A 25,854-nucleotide genomic window follows, 5' to 3' on the forward strand; every position below is an offset into this window, starting at 1 on the left:
TCGTTGGAAGTGGGAAGATTAAATACATCCATCATAAGACAATCATGAAGAGCAAACAAAATATATTGTTGAGCATCCTTATCTTTCCTTGTCCATTTTGATGCAAGTATTTGCCAATCAATAAATAACTTCCCATCAGTAAAATAAGTGAACCAGAAACATCAGTAGGCTGCTGAGGACATGGAGAATTTCCATATACAATATAAAAAAGGTCGTCACCTTCAAGAATCAAAGTCATCTTTGCCTTCCAACCACGAAAAGCATGGCCTTGAAAAAAAGGAATAGAGCGCCAACCAGAAGGATAACCATTAATAAGAAAATATTCACCACGGAGAGAGCATGATGAAGAAAAATGAATGTCACTCAAATAGTAGTGTTAATGTTTTTTATGACATAAAGAATATATGATGCAAAAAAAGCTTGATAATAAAAACATACGTCACCAAATTAGCAATGTTAATGCTTTTTGGGACGTAAATAATAATATATTAAAAATAGAAAAAAGTTCCCAAGAGTATATGTAAAAGGGCATGCGGTCACCAAAAAAGCGATCTAAGGCAACAATATTAAGCAAAAAAGCTGAGGAAACTTCTGCATGATAGTGCGTGGAGAACACCAAAAAATTGCATAACAGTAAAACAGTCATAACTTTCACCCTATATTTCTGTTTTTAGAGATTTTTTATTCAAAATTGAGGGCACAAGCGGCTCTACGACTTCAAGCCCATAAAAAATATGATCTAGGATCCTTTTTGTTGACCAAGTCTTCAAATTCAAACCAAACGGCCCTCAAAATTTGCCAGCAAGATGAGGGGGTCAAAATTCTGTAACTTGTTTCAATATACAATAATGACAAAAGTGATGTTTCATGAAAAATCATAGATAAATATAGATTGTTTCTGAAAGAAACCTAAAAAATCCAAAAATTAGTACAAAACAAAAACGTTCAAAATTGTTCAAACGAATCTTCTACGTTGTTGAAAGGGTAACTCGTTCTAATACCATCACAACAAGACAAAGCACCTACAGACGCGCACACAGATGCGTTTACTCAACTAAAAAAAAACTTACGCGCGCGTCTATTTGCACATCTATTAGCACGTCGACAGACCCGTGTCTAAAGGTGCGTTTAAAAGGTATCAAACAGATGCGCTTATAGACGCGCCTATAGACCCGCACATAGACGCGCATATAGACGCGCAAATAGATGGTCGGGGAGAAATTTAAAAAAAGAGAGATGCATGCATAGTCGCTTTTATAGACACTCAAATAGATGCTTCTTGAATAGACAAACACGTATATAGACGCGCTACATAATATTTTTTAAATTTTGTGTGCTTTAACAGAATGCTGTGTATGTTGTGTATGCAATGTTAATAGGAATCCCATTTCCACATTGTGTAATTCAATTCTTACAGCCAATCGCATTTTAATTAGCACTCTTACAAGCACGTCTATAGTCGACATTAATTACAATTCCAAATAAAACATTACAACTCCGAAACGTTTAGTTACAAGGCATTAATTGATAGCTCAAAAAGTGCTTGTATGTACATATAGCACGAAGCTAAGCCACGTCTTGTGGCTTCAAGTACCAAAAATAAGAGGAGTGTATATACAAGAGGCACGAAGCCAAGCCAGTGGCTAAGTACAAAAAAGAGTAGCTAGCACTACTCCCCTCTCCCTGCTGTGCTCCCTTCTCCGCCTCCTTCTTCCTCGTCTTCTTGTGCAGGGTCCTGTAAACAAGGGACAACATATATCAATGTATGAAAAATCAAATCTTTATTTATAATATTGACATTATTTAATTACTTTGAAATACCTCGGGGGACTCTCCCAGTAGCCCAGATATACTGCTCCTCCAGTAATCAACCCGTCATTATAGAAGTGCCTCCGTGTATCTCCTCTGCGATGGTGGCGGTGGTAGGCTGTCTCGACAGGAGTAGGGTACCTGTCCACGATATCAAGATGCAAAATGACATAATTTGCGGAGGGGTTAGTACAAAGAAACAACCTCCTAATAAACTACATAAACTAGACTGGGTTCCTCCTTCTCGCTGACTTCATTGCTTTCTTTCACTCACGCTTGTGAGCGGTGTGGGGCGGGCCCCTTGGTGACCTCCCTGGAGCCTGGCAAGCTCCGCTAGTGCATGCCTCTTAATCGAAGATCTTTTATTGCCAACAAGTATCGAAACAATCTTTGACTTGGCCCATTTATCTGTGAACTGAACATTGGGGAGGTTAGGATACCTAGAGCGAATAGCAGCAGGGTCTCGTCAGCTAACCTCTTTGGTTGATCTTTGTAGTGAATAAAGCAATCTCTGTAATTGTTAGCAATTACAGAGCGCATGAAGGCCATGATATCCTTCCCCCGTGCATCCATCAACAAGATGCCTCCACCTGTCCGAGTGATGTCATAGTAGATCGTACCATCACCCAAAGGCACGTCTAAATCATCTGAATCATTCTCATCCCCACCACCACCCCTCCCAAAGCACTGTGCCATGCATCCCCCACCACTCTTCCTGCTACTATGCCTACTACTGTGTCATGTCGAGCTAGTATGCTAGCCACCTGAAGCTGCTGGAGAACCAAGTCTCGACTGCACGGGAGTACGCTGACTGCTCTGCGAGGCAGAAGGGCCTCCTGAGATGGCATGGGGGAAGGGACATAGGACGGCATGGGGGAAGGGTCTCCGCTATGTAGCCGGCTGGGCTGTGTTGACTCCACTGGGGTAATCTCAAAAGGTGTGGGGTTGGGGTGGTTTGGAGTCTGTATTGCCGACTCCTGGGGGGTGTTTAGAGTACCCGTCATGTAGATGTATAACTCCGCAGGACTGGGAGGGTGCCCCAAAAGGTTATATAAGTCCCGAAAGATGGATTCTCGAGGATCAGGTGAGCCTGAAGCGCTTCCTGGCCACGTGATGAACTGGAAAAAAGAAAAAAAAGAAGATTACTGATGAATTGAGAAGAGAAAAAGAAGAGAAAAAGAGAGAAAAAGAGAGAAGGAAAGAGAGTAGAAAAGGCATGCAGCACAGCGGGGATAAAAGAGAGGAGAAAGGAGAGGAGAAAAAGAGGGGATAAAAGAGAGAAAAAGAGAGGAGAATAGAGAGAAAAAAGAGGGGATAAAAGAGAGAAAAAGAGAGGAGAATAGAGGAAAAAAGAGGGGGATAAAATAGAGAAAAAGAGAGGAGAATAGAGGAAAAGAGAGGAGAAAAAAAGAGAGAAAAAGAGAGGAGAGAAAAAGAGAAAAAGAGAGGAGAATAGAGGAAAAGAGAGGAGAAAAAAAGAGAGAAAAAGAGAGGAGATAAGAGAGAAAAAGAGAGACGAAAAGAGAAGGAAAGAGAGGATAAAAGAGAGAAGGAAAAAGAGAGGAAAATATAGAGTGCAATCTATTTTTTCAATCATGCTTTCCCTTTCCATCATTTCCCCTTCTTCAATCATGCAATCCCTTTCCATCATTCATGCAATCCCTTTCTTCATTCATGCAATCACTTATTTCCATGAAAGGAGAGGAAAAGAGAGGAGAAAAAGTGGGGATAAAAGAGAGGAGAAAGGACAGGAAAAGAGAGGAGAAAGGAGAGTAGAAAAAGGGGATAAAAGAGAGGAGAAAGGACAGGAAAAACCACAGCATCTATCTGCACGTTTAACAGCGTGTCTACTATACAGACGCGGCTACTTGTTCCAGCACAGAGTAGATGCGTCTATAGACACACTTTTAGATGCGCTCTGACAGACATACTATTCTAAAAAGACGAAAAGGACATGTGCCCAACGTGTCCGACACAAAAACAAAGTTGCTGTACCAAAAACATTCGTTTCAAAGAGAGCAAAGGACGAATCAAACAAGAGCAACTTTCAAAGAAGATCAACCCTAAAGAGACTTTCCTTGGATAGAGATATGGAAGCTTCTTGTCCTTCTTCAAAGCTGCTTCTCTTTCTTCTCTTCCTTGTTCACCCTTTGCTTCTTTTCCTTGTTCACCCTCTTCTCTTGTGTGCTTGCAGATGATTGTGTAAGCCTGTAGATAAGTGTGGGTGCTTGAAGATAAGTGTGGATGCTAGGCTATGGATCTGTTAATAGCAAAGCAAGCCCGTTAAAAGTATGTGAAGAAAAGCAAGCGCACTAAAAGTAAGTTTGAAAATGAAAATCGCGTCTACAGGAGCGTCTAATGTCGCGTCTAAAACTGCGTGTAATTGCGCGCCTATAGATGCGTACCACACAGAACAGACACGATTTTAGACGCACAAATAGATGTGCCACAGAGTTTTAAGATTAAATATTTGATACAAGAGCAATTTTTTTGGGTTGTTTATTTGTAGGATGTCTTCATCTTTAACAAGTAGCTCCAGTGAGGATGAATCCCTCCGTATCTACCATCGCGAAATGTGGTTGGAGCAAAAAATCAAATGTATGTGTGATTGATGTCGAGGAAACATGTATCGTGCACGCAGGATTACACTCAATCACATCTAAAAGTATGGAGAATGGGATGCGACCGTAAACATGGTAAGTGTTAAAGAGTTAAGGTTGATTGAGATACCTATGGGTGTTCATATGTTTGAGTTATGATCCCGTTTTAATTTGATACAGGATGCAGTGCCACACCCGCATATGTTGCCCTATGCTCGTCGTGTGAGGAGGTAAAGCGTCGGCGATATGAGGTGGGATCTTTAGGAGGGATCGTTACAGATGCATGGAGTGATGGTGATAGTAGCCCTCCGCCATTACCTCATAAAGCCATGGAGGAGGAGGTGTTTGATGATATGGTGCAGGATTTATATGTCCATCAATCTGAAGGGAGGAATGATAGCATGGAGCAGGATGATCTTTTTACCGCAGCATCGACTCCACTATTTGAGGGGTGCACATTCTCTGTTCTACGTGCCTCCCTTGAGTTACTAAACTTGCAAACCATCTATGGATGGAGCAATGCAAGTTTGAATGCATTACTCAAGTAAGCTTTAAAGTCTATTTTACAAACATGGTGAATTATGCTAGTGGGTCAATTACTCGAATGCTTTTCCTCATTTATGGTCTTCACGTGCAGGCTATTGTGTAAAATGCTTCCAAGGGAGAATAAATTACCGACCTCAAGAGATATGGCAAGGCAACATGTGACCTCTCTTGGAGAATTAGATTACAAGCGCATCCATGCATGCGTCAATGATTGCGTTTTGTTTCGTGGACTACATAAGGATGCAAGAGAGTGTCCTACTTGTGGTGAGGCAAGATATAGAGCAGATCTCAAAACTTTGGACGTGCCTCATAAGGTTCTGCGACATTTTCCCATAATCCCTCGCATCCAACATATGTTCAAGTGCAAATCCATTGTAGAGCTCATGTCATGGCATTCCTCCCATCGATCAACCGATGGCAAGTGGACAACTCTCGCAGACACTCTTGCGTGGAAGCATATTGAAGACACATGGCCAAGCTTCAAGGAAGAACCTAGGAGCTTGAGACTTGGATTGGGTATGGACGGTGTGAACCCATTTGGTCTCAAAAGCACCTCCTACAGTGTATGGCCAATGATATTGGTGAATTATAATCTTCCACCCTCTATGGCGACGATTAAGAAAGGACATGTTATGTTATCCCTTCTAATTCCAGGGAAACATAAAGTCAAAAATCCTGATGTTTATTTGGAGCCTTTGATTGATGAGCTATAGATACTTTGGAGAGGTATCGAGGTGCATGATGTGAGCAGGCCTCCCTCGTCACTCACGAGACTTCAACTGCAAAGCAATCTTGATGTGGACGATGCATGACTTCCCAGGCTATGGCGAGTGTTCAGGTAAGCATTGCACTTCTAATTATGAGTAGGCAAAGGATGTGGCACCCTAAACCCACCTTCAACTCTTAATTGCGTCTATTGTTCAGGTCTCACTACATCGGGTTACCATGCATGTCCTGTTTGTGGTCCTTCGCTTGTTGCCTCACGGGAAGACGCATTGAATAAGGTCATCTATGAGAATCACCATCGATTTCTCCCACCTGATCATCCTAGATATGTTGCCCCTTGGAATGAAGTCCTCCCACAATCACTCACAGCGGGAGAATGGATGAGAATTTGGGACGGTTCCACGACTCCTCCACCACTTGGCATGAGTTGGTAAGGGTTTGTAACTATTGTGTGCTATATTGGCAAGAAATAAAGATTGCCCGCTAACACCAGATTTTGTTTAGATACTCCATCTTTTATCGTTTACCATATTGGTCCCACCTCAAGATCAATCACTTGCTTGATCCCATGCATATCTTCAAGAATGTGGCATGTACCATTTGGGAACATTTGAATGGGACATGAGATTCCGTAGGCATAAGGGAGGATCTACATACCACAGGGAGGATGCGTGAAGCTTGGCCACAAGAGAGACCAAATGGGCATGTTTTTTTACCTCGTGCACCGTGGAGGTTATCAAAGCTAGAGATGGTTGCAGTGAAGCGTGCTATTACTACAATTCGTACTCCCACTCGATGCATGAGGTGTTTGAAGGGGGCCTTTACAAAGAGCAAGAAAAGAGGTGTAGAGCAATTACATGGCTTGAAATCTCATGATTGGCACAAGATGCTCCAAGTAAGTATTTTATGTGCATAACATCTTTTTCCTTTCAAATTTATGAGTGAATTAGAAGCAACTAATCAACCATTCCTCGTGTGTTTAGTTCATACTACCTACTAGAATTTCTCGTAGTGCATCGAAGGACGTGAAAGATTGTATTTACAAGATGGGCGAGCTTGTGAGGTACTTTACATGATACAAAATGTGATGCGTATCAATGCTCCATGCAAGGTGTTCATATTGCTAATATGGTGTACTTTTTTATTTCTAGGTATGTGAGCTCAAAGGAAATAGATCCCACCACGCTTGAGAATGCTCGAGTTATGTCAGTGGAGGTGGTTTGTTTAGTGGAGGAGACATTTCCACGTTCTATTCTCACACGCCAACTACATCTCATAGTGCATTTGGTGGATGAGATTGCTATATGCGGTACTATACATGCACGATGGTTGTTCTTCCTCGAGCGCTTCATGAAGACCTTGAAGGGTTTCGTGAGACAAAATGCAAGACCCGAAGGTAGCATGGCCGAGGGTTGGTTGATACAAGAGTCACTTGTATATATTTCTGAGTTTCTTGTTGATGTGGATAGCTCTCTCCCACGACTATGGAGAGATGATGAAGACCTAAGGATGACCTCTATTGTGCCTCAAGAAGGGAAAGGATACAACAAAGTAATAGACACGGAGTTGCTTAATAATATCAACCTCTATTGCATGCTTAATAGTGATGTGATGAAAAGATGGGTGACAAGATACGAGGATGCGAAGGCAAGAAGAGAAGAAGAAAGGGTCCTCTTTCGTACACACCACGGATCTCGTGTGTCATACCCTCACTATCTAAGAGCACTTCAAAAGGATATTCATGTGGATTGGCTACTTGACAAAATGGAGAAAGCAGAGAAAGACGAGGGGATGCATATCACAATAGAAGAATGGGAGTATGCTAGGGGATGCATGAGCAAGGTCGGTATATAGAATGTTATGCATAAGTTAGGAGCTTTCAATAATTTAGATTGCTTATTTAACTGATTTTGTCTTGGTGTAGTGCACTATGTTCAATGCTAAATGGTGTCAGGGCAAGCATTTTCAAACACAACGGATTGATGATAAGAGAAACACACAAGATTACAGCATCATTGCTAGCTTTGAGAGAGCCAATGGAGCCATGGATGATTATTGTGGCATAATCCAAGATATTATTAAGCTTGACTTTCGACGCTTCTTTGTGTATGTTTTGGATGTAAAGTGGTTTAAGGATGTGGTGGAAAGAGGCCCTAATGCAACAATCAAACGCCATGCAAGTGGCTTTGTAACTATTGACTCCACAAAGTTTTGGCAAAGTAAGAAGGACACACTAGTACTACCGCAACAATGTGAACAGGTACTGTACACACATATAAAAGTACTCACTTTTAAATATTTGATACCTTCGATGAAAGGAAAATAACATGATTGTATTTGTGTTTGAATTAGGTTTTCTATCAACCAATGGTGGATAATAATAGATGGTGGCATGTCATACCTATTATGCCATGTTCCAAAGTGATGTATGATACATTTACGAATATGGAGCGTATGGAGGATGATCATGGCCATGGAGGTGATGATGACCGTGATATGAGAGAGGAGGATGATCATGAGATAGGAGATACAGATATTGAGGCCATTACCCGTGAGGACGAGCCTACCATTGGTGATGCTGATTTCGATGAGCACATGAGTAGCACAAGTAGTAGTGGGTTGAATGTATTTGTAGATCTAAACACTTGTTTGGATTTTGAAGTAGATAGTTTGGCAAGGTATGATCTCATTGAGGATGAGATTGAACCGTAGCCCATCATTGATATTGGCTAAACTATTTTACATATTGTCTCATTCTCCTCACCTCACTTTTTTTTGTATATGTGGGTTTACAAAAAAGCATTGATGTTTTTGTTAAAATTATGTGCTTTGGTAATCATGGGTAATTTTTGGAAAGCAGTGATGTACATTTACTAGCCTAAACCAAAATCTCACTTTTTGTACTCTCTCTTTTGCATCTAAATACGCGTCTAATTCTCAGTGTAGATGCACTAATAGACGCCCAAATACATGCGTAAATAGACGCGCTAATACACATGTAAATAGACACGCTGTTAGACGCAGTGTTAGATTCTTAGTGTAGACGCCCTATAGACGTGTCAATACACGTACAAATACATGCGCTATTAGACGCGCTGTTAGACGCACCTGTAATTTCTCTATTCAAGCAACGCCTATAGACGCGCTCGCTAAGCGCGTTTATAGTTGCTTTGTGTTGTTGTGCATGTTGGAAGATACGATAAAGATCAAGAGAGAAAGAGATGTACATGATACTTTGCTCCCAAAGTTGTGTATATTATTGATAGTGCATAGGTATATATAGGTGAGATCTACATCAAGCTAGGGTGAGCTATATATAGTCTAAGAGCTATGAGGTTGGTGTCGGAGCTCTATGAGTCAAAGTACATGAAATCTCAACCTATCATACCCTCTCAAAAACCATTCAATTCTTCTTCAAATGTTGGTAAAAGCTTTCCTTCCACAACATCGACTTTTACCTCTAGGTTTTCATCATCATTTGGAGGTGGACAGCCCAAGAGTGGAGTTCAAAATGATGCAAAGAAAGAAAATGGTTTTGTTAAGAAGACTTTTCAACCCTTCAACAAGAAGACACAAAGGATGGATGATCCAAAGATTAAAGAGTTGAGGAGCAAGGATTTATGCTTAAAATGCAAAAAGAACCGGCATGTTTAGAAGGTGACGGCTACTATGATTCTTCTGGACGAAGAGGATGATTCAAAGAAATCCCATGAGGTGGAGGAATATGAAGATTGAATTGAGGAGATACATGTTGATAACTTGGAGGATCACTCTTTTATGGAAGAAGAGGGTGAGTTTCCATTTGACCTTAAGGGGAGAAGTTATGCAAGTATTTTGGAAGGTGATACATCCAAAAGTGCAGTAAAATACAGCTTGCGTAGTCTCTATTTCTCAAATTTAGCCTTTAGCGGGATGCAAGAGCCCATGTACTTTGAGATTAGTGGGAATCATTAATGGGAAATTTTAACAAATTTTGGTGGATTCCAAGAGTACAGATAGCTTCATCAACTTTCTCATACTATATCCAACAGAGCTACTCATAACCTTTCAAGTGCAAGTGGCAAATGGGGAAAATGAGAAAGCTACATTGGTTTCCTCTTCTACAAAAGTGACATTGTCTTCTTCATACACTTGGAAAAGTTATTTGGTGGTCTTGGATCTGGGTCCCATTGATGTGATTATGGGGTGTAATTGGTTAGCTTCTCTTGGCAATTTCCACATAAACCTTTAACAAGGTAATATGAACTTTTCACATGATGGACATCAAGTTGTATTGGCTGGAAATGCATCAAAAGATCTATCTTTGATTACTCCACAGTGGCATAAGAAGGAACTCAAGACTCTTAGCACCATCTATGTGTTGCATATTGTTTAAGAGGGAATGGATAGTATCGACAGCACATAGACAAAGATATGATGACTCTTCTCAAATTTAAGAACCAATAACTACAGAAAATAAGTTCAAAAATTAAGTAAAAATCTACTACAAAAAATAGTGGGTTTTTAATTTAACCTACACCTACTATCAATCTCGGTATATTCAGATAGAAGATATTTTAACACATTGGCAATAACATGCCATCCACAGGAGGTAGAATCTTTTTATAAAGCCACTAGCTGATTCAGAAACTTATACTCTGTCTCCTTTTTATAATTTGGATATTTATCTTCAATAGCTGCAATAGCTCTCTTACACGCCCTATTAAAAACCAAATTTGAATATAAGGAAAAATAAAGAATAAAGCTCAATATTCAAGTTATCAAGAACTACTTACAAATTGAATATAAGGAAAAATAGAGAATAAAGCTCAGTATTCAAGTTATTAGGAGAGCTTATAATTTAATCTACCCATGCATGTCAGTTAGATTGTTCATGAAAATAACAGTCCTTCTTGTTAGAAGGACACAAGCACTCCACCAATGCCCACTCAAAAAAAAGAAAAAGATATAAGAAAGCAAATATCGTATGTCAAATATTTGCAAAACACAAAGGAATCAATAATTAGAGATGAACCTCTCTACATATGGCAAAACAACAAAACAAATGTTCTTGTTTCTCATTGGCCTGAAATAGGATGCCAGCTTGGAAGTCTTCTTCTTCATACACTACAAGAGGCAGGGCGATTATCCATGCTTTTTTCAATGCTTTAGAACTAGGCTTAAAATCCCCTAAACGTCAAAATACCCATCGAAATAGGCGCCGAAATAAGTGTCGAAACAAGAGTCAAAAAAACTAAATTTACCACGCATTTTTTGATGCTACTTTTGAGGACTATCTCGACTAACATTTCGACTACTATTTTGACTGTTATTTTGACACTTATTTCGACTATCATTTAGACACTATTTTCGATGGATGCAGGAAACTTTCGACGCGTGTAGGTATTAAATTTTTTTTTTGGCATAATGGTGCATCTAGCTACAGTCTTGTAGCTAGATGCACCATTATGACAAACTTATAGAGTACTAAAGGCAACTGTACTCTGATGTGAAGAACGAAGCGAATTTGTTGAGAAAGTTAGAGAGAGTGCCATAATGTTTTCAACATTACAAAGTAGGTACACAATTCACACAAGTGCAAACAATGGCCAAAATATATTGCAAGATGTGAAATTTACATATCAAGCTGCTCTGATGAGATAAGCCAAAATTGAAATTTACATATCAAGCTCTGACAAGATAAGACAAAATTGAAATTTACATATCAAGCTCTGACGAGATAAGCCAAAATTTGCATACAATCTATACAAGCTCAAACAAAGCTATGAGCTGACCAAAATGTGTATGTAGTACAATGGGAAAGACATGGGCAAGGCCACTCTATGCGGAGCCCTCACTCAGGATTATTGGTAGCTGCAAAAACCATACAAGACGCTTTTTTGGTATACCAAAACAATGATCGAACAATACAAGGTAAAGCAAGTATACAAATCATAAGGTTAAGGCTTGCCGCACTTACCACATCTACAATGCGTCCCCAATTGAAGTTGGTGCCTTCTAGCTCAAGCTTCTCCAAAAGAAAGTATGTGTCATGGCGGGCAAGCAATGTCCTCCTCTTCTCCTATTGGCCAACCAACCACTTGATTCTAAAAGTACCAAAACAACAATATAAGTGCTGATACTTACAAAGTAGGCCTAACATCAAATGAAACATACAAGATAAATGTTTATACTTACAAAGTTGATACAAGATAAATGCTGATACTTACAAAGTAGACATGGAATGCGTCGCAACTGCCGCTTCCAAAGTGAGAGCTTCCTACGCTCTCCATTCGGGCTTTGGTCGCATTCTCTTGTTGCTTGTAGCATTGGGGATTTCGAGCATGCTTTTGCATCCCCTCATTCCAATCCTCGGTGCTCATGTACCAAGGCTTCTCACCCCTTGCCTTCACTCTCCTAGTCACATCTCCCTGCCAATGTTTCATGACATCCACCATGTGCTTCTTTATCCACCTTATGGGGACAACAACACTACCGCAGGCCGGCTTGTACTCATCTTTAATTTGATTTATGACTCTTTCTTTCTTGTCTTTATCCAACTTTGGCCATAAAGTCATAAAGTTATTCGCAAAGACAATGTGGCAAAGCTCGCGGATGTGGCTCTTCCTCTCTTACCTAACATTATACAAAACCAACAATTGTGTAAAATGTTTCTCCATCGCGGGTGTGGACTGTGTGTTGAAACGTTAGGCGATGATCGCGGGCGTGGAGTGCTTTTGCTGGCACTAGATGGGGAAGGACACTCATGTGGGGGCATAGACCCATCCATGCCCCCACTTGGACAACAACCGCCTCCACCTCCACTACTCGTGCATTTTCCTTTGCGAGTGGATGAGCGACCTGAGGGACGGGTTCTCATCGCGGCTCTATGTGGGGTTTCTACAGGTGAACTAGGGTTAGTGGTGGTGGTGCCCGATGGTGGGGCCGAAGTGCCCGCCCCTCTACCAAAATATTGTTGTGCCATCACTCTTTGCTCGGGCGTGGCTTGTGCTAAAAAAAAACATAAACTAGTCATGCGACATGGCATATAGAGAGAAGGATGGAGAGTATGCTGGTGTCTCATCTGGAGTACGAGACATGTTTCTACACACATATCAAAGCCCACATGGACACTTTAATAATAGCATACACATGAATTATCCCTAAACATTCATTATGCATAAAGCTTATGCATAAATCTATGCATGAAGCTTATGCATAAAGCACTATGCATAAGGCCTTATGCATAAAGCTTATGCATGAGGCCTTATGCATAAAGCTATGCATGAGGCTTATGCATAAAGCATTATGAATAAAGCATGAATTAGCATTATGCATAATTCTTATACGCAAATCTACAAAACAAATCCCTAGCACCCACCAAGGATGCAATAATAATAGAGGAAAGAGAGGAAAGATAGAAAATCACTTACCTCTTTTTCGTGATGTTGAAAGAGAGGATTAGAGGACCTATAAAACCAACAAAAGGGTGAGGAAAGGATTAGTAATACATACATACAAAAGCTTATGCATGAGGCCTTATACATAAAGCTTATGCATAAAGCATTATGCATGAGGTTTTTGCATAAAGCACTATGCAAGCCACACTATCCTAAACTAAACCGTATCATCTCGGCACTATGCATTAAGCATGCATGCATAGATTAAGCTTTATGCATGCATTAAGCTCTATGCATAGAGCTTAATGCATGCATAGATAGAGCTGAATGCATGCATAGTGCTCTATGCATAGAGCTTAATCTATACATATATCTCTATGAATTATGAATGCATGCATAGAGCTTAATCTATGCATTAAGCTATACGAATATAGCTTAATGCATAGATTAAGCTCTATGATTAGAGCTCTATGCATGTGCATTAAGCTCTATGCATAGAGGACCTACAAAAGAAAACCCCTCTTTTTGGTAGTAGATAAAAATAGAGGAAAGAGAGGATAAAAAGATAGGAAAGAGAGGAAAGCACTTACGTCTTTTTGGTGATGTTGAAAGAGAAGATTAGAAGACCTACAAAACCAACAAAAGGGTGAGGAAAGGATTAGTAATGTATACATACAAAAGCCCTAAGAACCTAATGCATACATACAAAATCGAAAAGATAGGAAAGAGAGAAAGAAATTTACCTCTTTTTGGTGAAGTTAAAAGAGAGGATTAGAAGACCTACAAAACAAAACAAAAAGTTGAGAAAAGAATTAGTAATACAAAACCCTAAAAGTGTGAATAGTATGGATACACAAGGGAGGAGGTTTATCCTTCAATACACACACACCAATTTACCAACCAAGAGGAGAGGAGAGGAGAGGGGAGGGGAGGGAAAAGAAGGAGGTGGAGAAGAGCTTGCGAGAGAGAAAGAACTTGCAAAACAAATGAGAAAGCAAAGAAACAAGAAAATTACTCATAATTACACACACAGACATTTTACATCACATGTACATATAACTAAGAGGAGATGGGAGTGAGGGAAAAGGAGGCATACCTGGTGAGGAAGCAAAACACATGTGCATGAAAAAAAATGCAGAAAAAAGAGAGGTTCTATTTTACTGTGAATACCTGTGCCATCAATATATGCGTCGAAATAAGCGTGGAAAAAAGCGTCGAAATAAGGGTGAAAAAAAGCGTCAAAAAGTACGTGGAAAATAGGGTGGAAATAAGAGTTGAAAAAAAAATCTCACGCTCTTTTCGATGGATATTTTGACGACCTTTTCAATGCTTATTTCGACGATCGTTACTTTTCATTCAATATCAAAATCTTTCCAGATCTTGCACGCCCCCGACATTTCAAATTACCTATCACCGACTACCACCCTCCATAAATACTTAAGGGAGGATTCCCCTCCAAAAATAAGCATTCGTTCCCATTTTGCAAATCAATATGGAAACCATGGATGATGCCACACCCTCAGATTTTGTTGATTTAGAGGAGAAGACACTGCCCATGTACTCGCTACAAATACCAAGTGGCTCGACGTCAACAAATTTGCAATGATCATACAGTAGCATTGCGTGAGAAGATCAATAAATTTTCCATCTTAAACTCACATGCTATGGAGAAATGGATCGAGAGATATAACTTGGTGAAGGCTAAAAGGGACCAAGCTCGTTCGAGTTTTAGAAGGAGTCAAACAACCTGCACACTACCGTACCCAAGAGAACTTGCGCTTCTTCCAGACTTTCCTTCTAATAAATGGCTCGCGCAAACCATACTACAAGCTAAACGCAATGGTGAATCAATAAGTGACGAGGAGGAGGAGCTTGCATATGGTTGTGATTTCCATGTATGTGAGTTAGAGATATCTACGCATTGTCTTTTATGTTGTGCTTTCATGAATTTATACAATTCAAGTACTTATTTATTGTGCTTACAGTATCGTAAGTTTGGGGCCATTTGGTCACGCGGACATCACTTTCGAGTAGAAGGAATAGATAAAAAGAAAACAACATTTAATTGTGGTGTGAAGGATGCAAGAAAGTCGTTTAAGTGTAAGTGATGGCAATACTGAAGTAGGCATACTAGATTATTGTAGAATAATCCAAGATATTATCAAGGTTGGATTCAAAAAGTTTTATCTGTTCATTTTTTATGTGAAATGGTTCAAGTTGGTAACTCAAGGGGCGCAAGTAACTGTACGCAAAGTCAAGTGTGGATTTCTTCTAGTAGACCACACAAAGATATGGACTGACCAAAGGGACACATTTGTGCTACCAGAGCACTGTGAGCAAGTCATCTTTGTGGAAGACTCGACAGATCATAAATGGTTGTTTTGTGATCCAAATAAATCCACGTGGAGAGCAAATATTTAAAGAGGTGAAAATAGCAGTTGACTATTTGCGAGATGGTGAGGAAATCCTCCCAGATCACGTGATGGTTGAGCATACACCACTAGCACCTATTGAACAACAAGAAGAACAAGAAGAAGACATACTAGTTGAGGAAGTAGGTGAGGCTCACACAGGATTAGGATCGGATGGTGTACTCATTGAGAAAATACATCTTGAGCGAGAAACAGACACGAGATAATCCAGAAGAAGAAGAGATTCAAGTTAAGTACAATCATGATGCATCGACAGCTCTCATGCTAGAGCTAGAAGAGGATGACGACATGGATGAATTACCTTCTACTACCACAAGACAACTAGTTCCACCAATTGACAACAATGATGGAGTATTTCTAGAAATAGATTTATTTGGAGCCATGGATCTCGTTGTGAGAGGACGAGCAAGTTGTTGATGAACTTTAATTTCATTGTAAAATAGAGCACGTTCTTAATTGCACCTTAGTGATGAGGAGGAGGAGATAGAACTTTTTCTCCTTCAAAGAGCATGATGGAAGTTATACCCTCCTCTCTCCCTCGGCTCTCGTCCCTCTCTCTCTCTCTCTCTCTCTTACTCTCTGATCATCTCTCTCGCTAGCTCTCTCTCTCTCTCTCTCTCTCTCTCTCTCTCTCTCATAGACACATATGCTTGTAAAGAGGTAGAAAGAGAAGGCTAAAACACACCCCAAGATGGGAACTAGCAAATATTATATATAAATTCAATTTTTTTTTAAAGAAAAATTTCGACTGTTATTTTGACGCTTATTTCGATGACTTTTTCCACGCATATTTCGACTCATTTTTCCCACGAATATGTCGACGCCTATTTTGACGGACATATCGACGACGTGACTAGGCGTGAAAACTAAGCGTCAAAAAACAATTATTCTCTTGTAGTGCATGACTCCAATAGTGGGTGCAATCATCCCCCCACATGTGTGTGGTCTCTCTCCCCACAAATGACGGGGGATGATACTTAGCATGACTCCAATAGTGAGTGCAATCATTCCCTATCACGTGTGCGGCCTCTCCCCATAGATGAGTATTTACACAATACTTTATTCTAAATTAGGCCATAGCCCCCAAAATTACAAAAAAGGTGCTTTTCTCGCATGGCACTCTCTTATGCTCAAAATAGAGTGTCCATAAATTGAGGCTAGGGTTTAAAACATATCAGGCTTTATAAAATATTAAATTCCAAGTCTATGCTTGATAAACTAAGGTTTTCCAAAATAAATGAAAATGTGCACAAGCTAGCACATGTATATATAAAGCTTGTTTACAAAAATGTGTGGCAACAAGTAATAATTATGTCTGAATTCTTCTCAATCTTTGAAATCGTCTTCACCTTTAAAATAACAAACAATGAATTGGTAAAGAAATATTTCATAAGTATACAAACCATAACCACACACATGTTTGCCAAGTAACCCATGAATCACACTTCCACACAAACAAATTGAAACAAACATTGGAGGCCCAAACCATGTGTCATTATACACCAAACGTATTACTATTTATAATGGCATCACCCATGATATTAATATGATTTGGTTTGATGCAAAAACAATGCAAGCATCCCTAAATTATCTAAGAGAGTAGATTAAAATTTTTAAGAGGGCTTAAAATATATTCCCATAATGTTTTTCACTAATTGTGTGTCCCTATTGATTGACACTAACTAATTCCTAGCACTACCTCACTACTAGTGCTTAAGTTAGTTTAACCTAGTTATTAACATTAACTAATTCTTAATATTAACACAAAATAATATTAATAATAAAAACACTAAACCCTTATAATTCATAGTAATTCTTAACAACAAAACTAATATCAAGTACTATTTGTAAGTACTAGACCTAAATTAATAATATAATTAACACTAATAACTAACACTAATCTTAAACTTTAAAAAAAAAACAAATGATCAAAAATATTAAAATACAACACCAATATACAAAACAAAAAATCAACCTTGACTTCATCCTATTGTAAATCAACAAACAAATAAAACAAATGCATCCAAATCTACTCCAAACTACATGATCTTTGCATTTAACCACAAAGTAAAACTACATGATCTTTGCATTTAACCACAAAGTAAAACTAAAAGATTATCCATTTAACCACAAATCAAAACCAAAAGATGCTTCCTTTCAACAAAATTAAACCATGTACCGGATCTTTCACTAGATGCTACAATCAACACACCGGATCTTTCACTGAAAGGCAAAAAAGAAAATAAACCCTACATAAGAGTGTAAACAAACACCAAGGAAAGCAAGCGTGCTCCCCGATAATGAAAACCTCAAATACATGACACTTACTAACACAGATCTAACTGTAACATACCTTCGAGATTAACCAAATTATGATTAAAGATAATCCTAAGTTTTGGATGCTACATATTTTAGTAATGAATTACAATAGGTTTTCAGTGGTTTTTCAGCAATAAAGATTCTAAGTGTTAAAATTAAGTGAAAATTCAAGATTGAGTTTTTAATTAGTTAGTATACTCAAAGGAAGGCTTTAAGAGTTTAGATAGACATGCAAATCAAAATTTGATAAAAAAGTAAAACGTGACCTATTTAGTCAACTTTCACATAAAGTTGATTTCCGACCTCGTTGGGTTGTAGACCGCACACATTCTAGTAATTTTAAGTACCCACATGACTAGTTTCTAATAACTTTGCACAAAGCTATACCTGTTGCAGCCCTAAGCGAATCTGAGAGGCTTGCCAAATCTATAAACAGCTCTTCCACAACTTCTGGAGAGTAGACATGGATTCCCAATCAATCAATACATCAACAAATATATTGGGGGGAAGTACACAAACACTCTCTATTATTTTTCTTTAAATTCTTTTGAGATTAAATAAATATATTGATAAGTGTGTATATGGGAGAATTTGAGTCGATGTATGGCATACTTAACCATGTCAACAATGGGGAAACACTACCAGAAGAGGAGAGGGGGGGTTTCCTGCAAAGAACTATTGTTGATTGCCTTAGTCGGACTCATAGAATAAACACTTTTGGAGTTAAAGAATTAGAGGATAAGATATTTGACTAGTTTGTGGCTAGATTTTAGGTATAACCTTCATTAGGGGGTTGTTTTGCAAAGCATTTATCTTTCCATGTGTTTAGAATCAGATATTTACACAAAGACAAAAGTTTTAGAGGATAAGAAACTCAACAAGAGTGTATGAGACTATAGAAAGCTAAATTCCTTTTATTTTTAAGTTATTCGAGTGCAAAGTGGGGGCACTTAGCCGTTTTTGGCAGTTTTATACTGAAAACACAACTTTGGCTATTTTGAATGCTCTCAAAGAGACCTTAGAACTCATTTTTAGAGAACCATCACATCAAAATGTGCTTTATAGAGTATAAAAAGTCCTAAAACTCTGTAGTTTTGACGTTTCTCTAATTCCAAATAGACTGGAAGATATTACTCTCCCAAAGAGACCAGTTATTAGGCTTTGCCTTAGAAACTGTTATCAAGATTGACTATCTTATCTATAAAGACCAGATGGACTAATGCATAAGCATAGTTAAGACTTAGCTATAGTGACTAGAGATGACCTCACTTGTTAGAATATGATAATTGATTATGTTAAAGACAAGGATTCCCATGTGACTTAAAAGATAAAGAGAAGTTGAAGATTGTTTAAATTAAAATCTTGTTTTATACTTGAAACTGATTGTGATTGATTTAAATATGCATGCCTTGAAGATCATGGACTAGAGATGAGTGTGAGATGAAATGTATGTTAAATTTGTAGCAATGTGACGAGCTATGGTGGATCAAATGCTAGAATCAACATCATTAACAAAGATATTAGATGATAATCAAGATATGATTAGTGAGCAATTAATTGATAGCTTAATGTAGGCATGGATAATAAAAAACCAGCAAATTCTCATTAGGCCAATGCCTCAATTTATAGGGTTTACATCCAAGCATCTAATCCCATTGATTTCTCCTTGATTCACTCCACCTCTTTTGCTTGATTCTCTCCACATCTTCCCAAAATATCTCCACACCTCCTAAATCTCCTCATGCTACCCTTTATTCTCTCCCAGTAGATACTTCTCACCTTTTCATAGCTTCTCTCACATTTACAGATTCTCTTTACAGCCTCTTGCTAAGGGCTTGTTCCTGCACACACCCTATTCACTTGTATATTTCAACACCTCCCCTAAAGTGAATACTCCTACAACACCTGGACCCTGTACCAAGTTTCCCTCATACTTGATAGTCCGCGACCAGTGCCTCAAGTCCCTAAACTCATAGTCCTTGACACTCTCTCTCTCTATGGAATATGCATCATATTCATCCAAGGAAAATCTCTTTAAAAGTCCCGCATATTCAAGCCAAGCATTGGAGCCTCAACTGGGGGAACAAAATTCTTTGATGTTGCTAGGCGGCTACCAACCTAGAACTTCAGGCCCCTCAGGTCAATGGAAGCAAAGGAAAGTAGAAGCTGAACTAATGGGCCCTTGTTATGAGTGCGGAGAACCCCATTGGGCTCGTGATTGTCCACATCGCCAAGGGCAAGCAGATACAACAGTACCACAATTTCCACCAATTGAAAGATATTGTCTAGGGTCTTGTGTAGAACACTTTCCAAAGGATTGTTTGCTGAAACCACATGAGGAAGGCACCTCTCAACCAAAGGTCTCACTCAACTTTGTAGAGGCATTTCCATCGCCACCTTCATCAGAGAATGAGGATGTCGTGCCACTTAGAGTCATGACTAGATCACAGACACGAAATGTCGAAATGCAAACTAATGAGACACCTCGAACTAGGGATGCAAAGGCAAATCTAGTGGACAAGACCCTACATTCCAATAGAAAAAGGACCACTAGGAGGAAAAAGAACCGCAACAAGCAAACTAAGAGTGCATCCACTAGTTCTCAAGAAGTCTCCAAACAAAACATGAAGGATCAAGATTTTACATCCCAAGAAGTGCATGAGGAGCATTAACCTCAACCTGAGCCTAGTGCTAAACAAGATGAGGCTAGTACAACTGAGGATAGTTCAGGGGGTTCTGTTTTTGCGGATAAGGTGAACGAGACTCTAGATGCCATCATTGATGCTCATAGAAGTCGCATTACAGCTTTATTTGAGCTACCCAAGAATCTTCAAGAATACCCAAACCCTCGTGAGGAGAAGATCAATCTAGCTGTACATTAGCAACTCATTAGGGAAGCTCAATCAATACTTGAGGGCCCACCTCCACCTATCCCTCGGGGCCCCACCTCTCTTAAGCCAACATTAGAAACCATACCAGAAGTGTCATCAAGTTGGGAAATGAAAAGTGAGCTCAATCAATACTTGAGGGCCCACCTCCACCTATCCCTCGGGGCCCCACCTCTCTTAAGCCAACATTAGAAACCATACCAGAAGTGTCATCAAGTTGGGAAATGAAAAGTGAGCTGATCTCACAAGCTCATATCGAGAAGTCTACACCAATTGACACCCCATTGAAAGAAGGCATTCTGCCACCACCTACTCTTGCCTTCCCATGCAATGATGAAGTTATTGCTGCTAACGAGGACATGGCAAATGAGATGTGGTTAGCAGTTCATGAGAAAGCTAATGAGAATATTTCCTCTATTATTTCACCTCCATTCTCTGAAGTGGATTTTACCAGGGGCACAGAAAACAACTTTAGACGCCCAAGCATCCAGGAGGAAGTTCAAACAATTGTTTCTCCTAGAAGTAAGCATACAATGAAAACCTTACCATCTTATTTAGGAGAATATGAGAACTTTTCTCAAACCTTGAGGATACCCTCCATGCATAGAAGGTTGACAAAGGAGATGGATATGGGTATCGTGCAAGCTATTTTGTCAGCACCAGTGGCTTGTACCTTACCTTTGCTTGATTTGATAAAGCTTCGACCAGAGTTGTGGAATGATATTGCCACATGCTTGTCAGAGCAGGTATTGCTACACAAAAGGGTCACCATTAATGTACTATACACCCTAAAACAAAGCATGTTATGCTAGTTCCTATCAACAAAGTAGGAAAATTTTGTGAGGACGATCAGGGAAATGCTACCCTCCCATTAGAAGTGCGAAAAGTAGCTTCAACTGCAATACTTGATAGTGGTGCAGGAGTGGGCATTGTGACAAGGTCCATTTGGGAAAAGTGGGGCAAACCAGCTTTTAGGAGTACCAGGATGCGCTTGCAGCTAGCAGATGGAAGCTTAGAACATCCCATTGGGCTGCTAGAGAACATACAAGATAATGCTGCCATACACGCGTTTCATACACGCGATAAATTACGAACGCGTGTATGGTCGCGCTTGTATTTGAATAGAATCGGGCGCGTGTATTTTAGCATTTAAGTCCGCGTGTATATTTGCATTTATCAACGCGTGTATAAACGCGTTTATATACATGCAAGAATACACGCATCTATACACAGTAATATTCACGGATTAATACACGCTATCATACACGGATTAATACACGCTATCATACACGGATTAATACAGGCCACTATACACGGATTAATACACGCATGGCAGAGAAAAACTGAAGAAAAACTGAATTCCTTTACAAAATTAAAAACTATTTTCTTTAAACCATCTCATAGTACATTACAGTATACATCATTACACAATCCCACTACATGCATTTACAACAATGAAATATATTCAAAAATAAATCATGCATATGAGATGATAGAAATGTCATCAATTTAGAACGTACAGTGACGGATTGGTTAGGGTTCGATCTCATCTTCAATAAGATCTATCCTTGCCAAACGATCAACATCAATATCCATTTGATCAATTTGTAAGGCTACGATTAAATTTATTCCACTATCGATATTCTGTACTCCATTGATAATGGTATCGATGTCCTGATCATCCTCATCAACATCACCATCATCCTCAATGGTAGGGTCATTCTCATGATCATGAGAAATGGCATGCTCATCCTCATTATCATGATCATCTCTTATTTCTTGATCATCGATCACAACATCTTCAATGGCATGTTCGACATCATCTTCATTGCGGCTTGTTACATCCTCCATATGCTCCATATCAGTGAATGTATTATACATCACTTTGGAACGTGGTGCATGTTGCATGACAAATGAAGATTAATACAAGGATGCAACAAAAAAGATACTTAGGGCTCTTGTAAAGAGTTCCACTTTGTAGATGAATGTGGGAGAGGGCTTCACAATAATCCCACATGGGAACTTTTGGGAGTTCTAGAATTTTTGTATAAAAGGTGGCTCATTTGAGAGCATGGACACATTGGGCAAACTCATGTTTGAGCTCTCTTGAGACTAGCTCTCCCTCTTCTTCCATAGAGGTGCAAGCTCTTCTCACTCCCCATCTACATTGTTGTAAGTTCTATTCTTTTGTTAATTCAATGCAATGAGTTGATATTTGTCTCTCTTCTCTTGTCAATTCTCTAGTATGCATGTTTCTTATTGATAGCTTCAAGGATTGTGTGCATGCTAGGGAAATGAGTATTTGAGAATGAAGAATGCTTGATCTTGTGTAAGCAATAGCTAGGCTTTCTTCTTGTTTGGATGTATGGATGAATGGAATGTGGAGTTGAGTGAGCAATAGCAAGATTGAGCTTGAGTGTGTGTTGAGTCTATGTCAATAGTAGTAGTTTTCTTAGCATTCTCTCCATCAAATGGATAAGCTTTTGTGCACCGGTACGGGTTAAATCCCTAGCTCCGAAAGGGATGCAAATCCCATTGGATTGAGCTAAGTGTGGATCATACTACTCTTGCTACAAGTGAGAGAGTTTTCCGTCTCTCCATTGGCGCCGCTGTCGGGGAGAAGACTCAAATCCGGTTGAGAGTGTGTGGAAACCACCACTATTTCCTCTTTTGGTTGCAAAACCATTGAGTGATTAGGTTAAGTTTGGGTGTGTGATCCCGGTGTGAGTGGATAAGGTTAACCATTGAGCGGTTGAGGTTTCTCCCGCATTGTTTTTTTTATGTTTTATTGTTTTATTGCTTTTCAAGTACCGTCATTATGCTTACATTCATTGTTTTCTTTTGCCATTTCATGCTTTCATGCTTTTCGCTAAACATGTAATTAGTGAAAAAAAAAATAAAAATAAAAGAGGTGCATTGCTAAGCTTTTCCATAGCTTATGCAAGCTCCATAGGCTCCCAAGTGCGAAGCCCGCTTAAGGGGGAGAGGGGAAGAGAAGGGAGGTAGGAAGTAGTGAAGCGGCTTTCTTTCCTTTATTGTTTAGTTGTTTTGTTGTTTTGTGGGGAGGCGTCGCAGCAGAAAAAAATAAATAAATAAATAAACATATATATATATATATCTATTTAGATATATATATATATGTGTGTGCGCCGCTGTTGACTAGCCGGTTGAAAGAGGCGGTTTTAAGAAAATATATATATATATATATTCTATGCATTGACGTGGCTGTGGAAGGTGGCTATGGGCGGCTAAGGTGGCTGCGAAGAGAGGCAGACGAAGGCGTGATGTGGCGTCGAAGCGGCTGCGGCTGCAGTTAGAATCGCAAAGCTTAAGAGAGTCGGAAAAAAGCATCGTGGAGGTAAAGCGTGCCGGCAGCTGAGGCAACCCGCGGGAGAGGGGGCCGAAGGTTGGACCGCAAGGAGGTGAGGGTGCGGCGGAGGTTGAGCTAGCAGCAGGCGAGAGGTAGCTGCAAGGCGGCGGGTTGCAGCAGCTGACGTGGCGTTGAAAGGCCGTCGAAGCCAGTGTGGAAGGTGGGTGATGAAGGGGTGGAGTCGAGGTGGCGAAGAGAAGAGAAAGCAAGGCCTGTGAGACTGGCAAGGAGGCCGGCTGCTCAAAAGGTGGAACGAGGTGGAGAAGGCGGCCTGCAGGGAGGCTACGTGGAAGGGGTTGAAGCCAAGGAGGCCTGCAGAGCAGCTAAGGTGTAAAGAAGGGCAACGTCCGAAGGAGAGCCCCGCGAAGGTCAACGAAGAAGAGAGGCAGCTGTGGAGCGGTTGGCTGCAGAGCTGTAGAAGGCGGTGCGGGCAAGCGTGTGGGGGCCGTTGCAGAAGGCGCGTGGAGGCAGCTGGCGCCGGCGAAAAATCTGGGAGGGAACGGCGCGAAGAAGATAAGGTTGGTGGATTTTGTTTTTTTTAATTATTTTTTATTTTATTTATATTTCATGTTTGTGTATTTTTTTAAATAAAAAAAGTAATAATAAAAATAACAAAACAAAAAAAAATTATAATTTCTTCAAAAAAAGAAAAAAAGAAGAAAAAAAGAGATTAAAAAAAAGAGAGAAAAAAAACAAAAGAAAACTAAAGAAAATTAAAAAAAAATAAAAAAAAATAAAAAAAATCTATAAATTAAGTGTTTTTAGGAGTCAATTTTTTGCATAATTAGTGTAACTTGCATTTTTTTAATTTTGGTAACTTTGTGCATAATTAGTATTTTTTTAGTGTGATTCATAATTTTGTGTATATTATTTAAAAAAAAAGTAAAAATCATAAAATTATAAAATCATTAAAAAAAACATTTAAAAAACAAATAATAAAAAAATAAGGGTAGATAGTACACTACACATATTCTTTTTAGTTGCCTTTAGTGGTTAGGTAGGGTGAAAAATATATATATATATATATTTATCTAAAAAAAAAAAAAAAAACACACAAAAACAAAAACAAAACAAAAACACATAAAACCAAAAAAAAATTTGACCTTATGCAATTACGGTCGGGACGTCTTGTAGAGTCTAGAGCACCTTCTAGAGTACCTACGCAAGAAAGTGGGACCCAATCGATTGGCAATTTGGCAGATATTGCTGAAACCCTATCTGAATCCCAATCCGATACCCTTTCCTCCAGAACAACTAGTTCATTGTCCATGGACAGTCTAGGGCCGACAAATAGTCATCCCGTAGCCCCAAATAGGACACCCTCAAGATCCTTTAATCCATTTGAAGCCGACACCATGGGGTTAACACTCAATGTGAGACTCCAATAGGTCTACACAAATGCTCAAGGAGCTGAGATCTTTAGGGACCCACAACAACGGTATCTTGTTAAGATCGCCGACATTTTCTCAGAACTTGATAGAGCACCTCTCGTCAATGACCAGGGTAACATGTATATGGGTGGAGATGGGGTTCGCTACGAAGTCACCTACCATCCAGAAAAGGTAGACAAATTAGGGGAGCTCTCTAAAACCGAGTTCTTAGACTTATCAGAACTTTCCAGAGCAAGGGAGTCTAGAGATGACTGGCTCATTGAGCCGGACATGCCTGGACCATCCAATGCCCAGTCCTCAAAGCCATACATAGATGATTTACTTCTTGTAGATCTAAATTTGGAAAGGGATAGGAAAGGCAAGTGTAAACTGGATCAGGGGGCTGAATACCAAT

This window comes from Cibotium barometz, chromosome 23, assembly GCF_041138505.1.
Source record: "Cibotium barometz isolate CiBa-2024 chromosome 23, ASM4113850v1, whole genome shotgun sequence".
NCBI classification, from domain to species: Eukaryota; Viridiplantae; Streptophyta; class Polypodiopsida; order Cyatheales; family Cibotiaceae; genus Cibotium; species Cibotium barometz.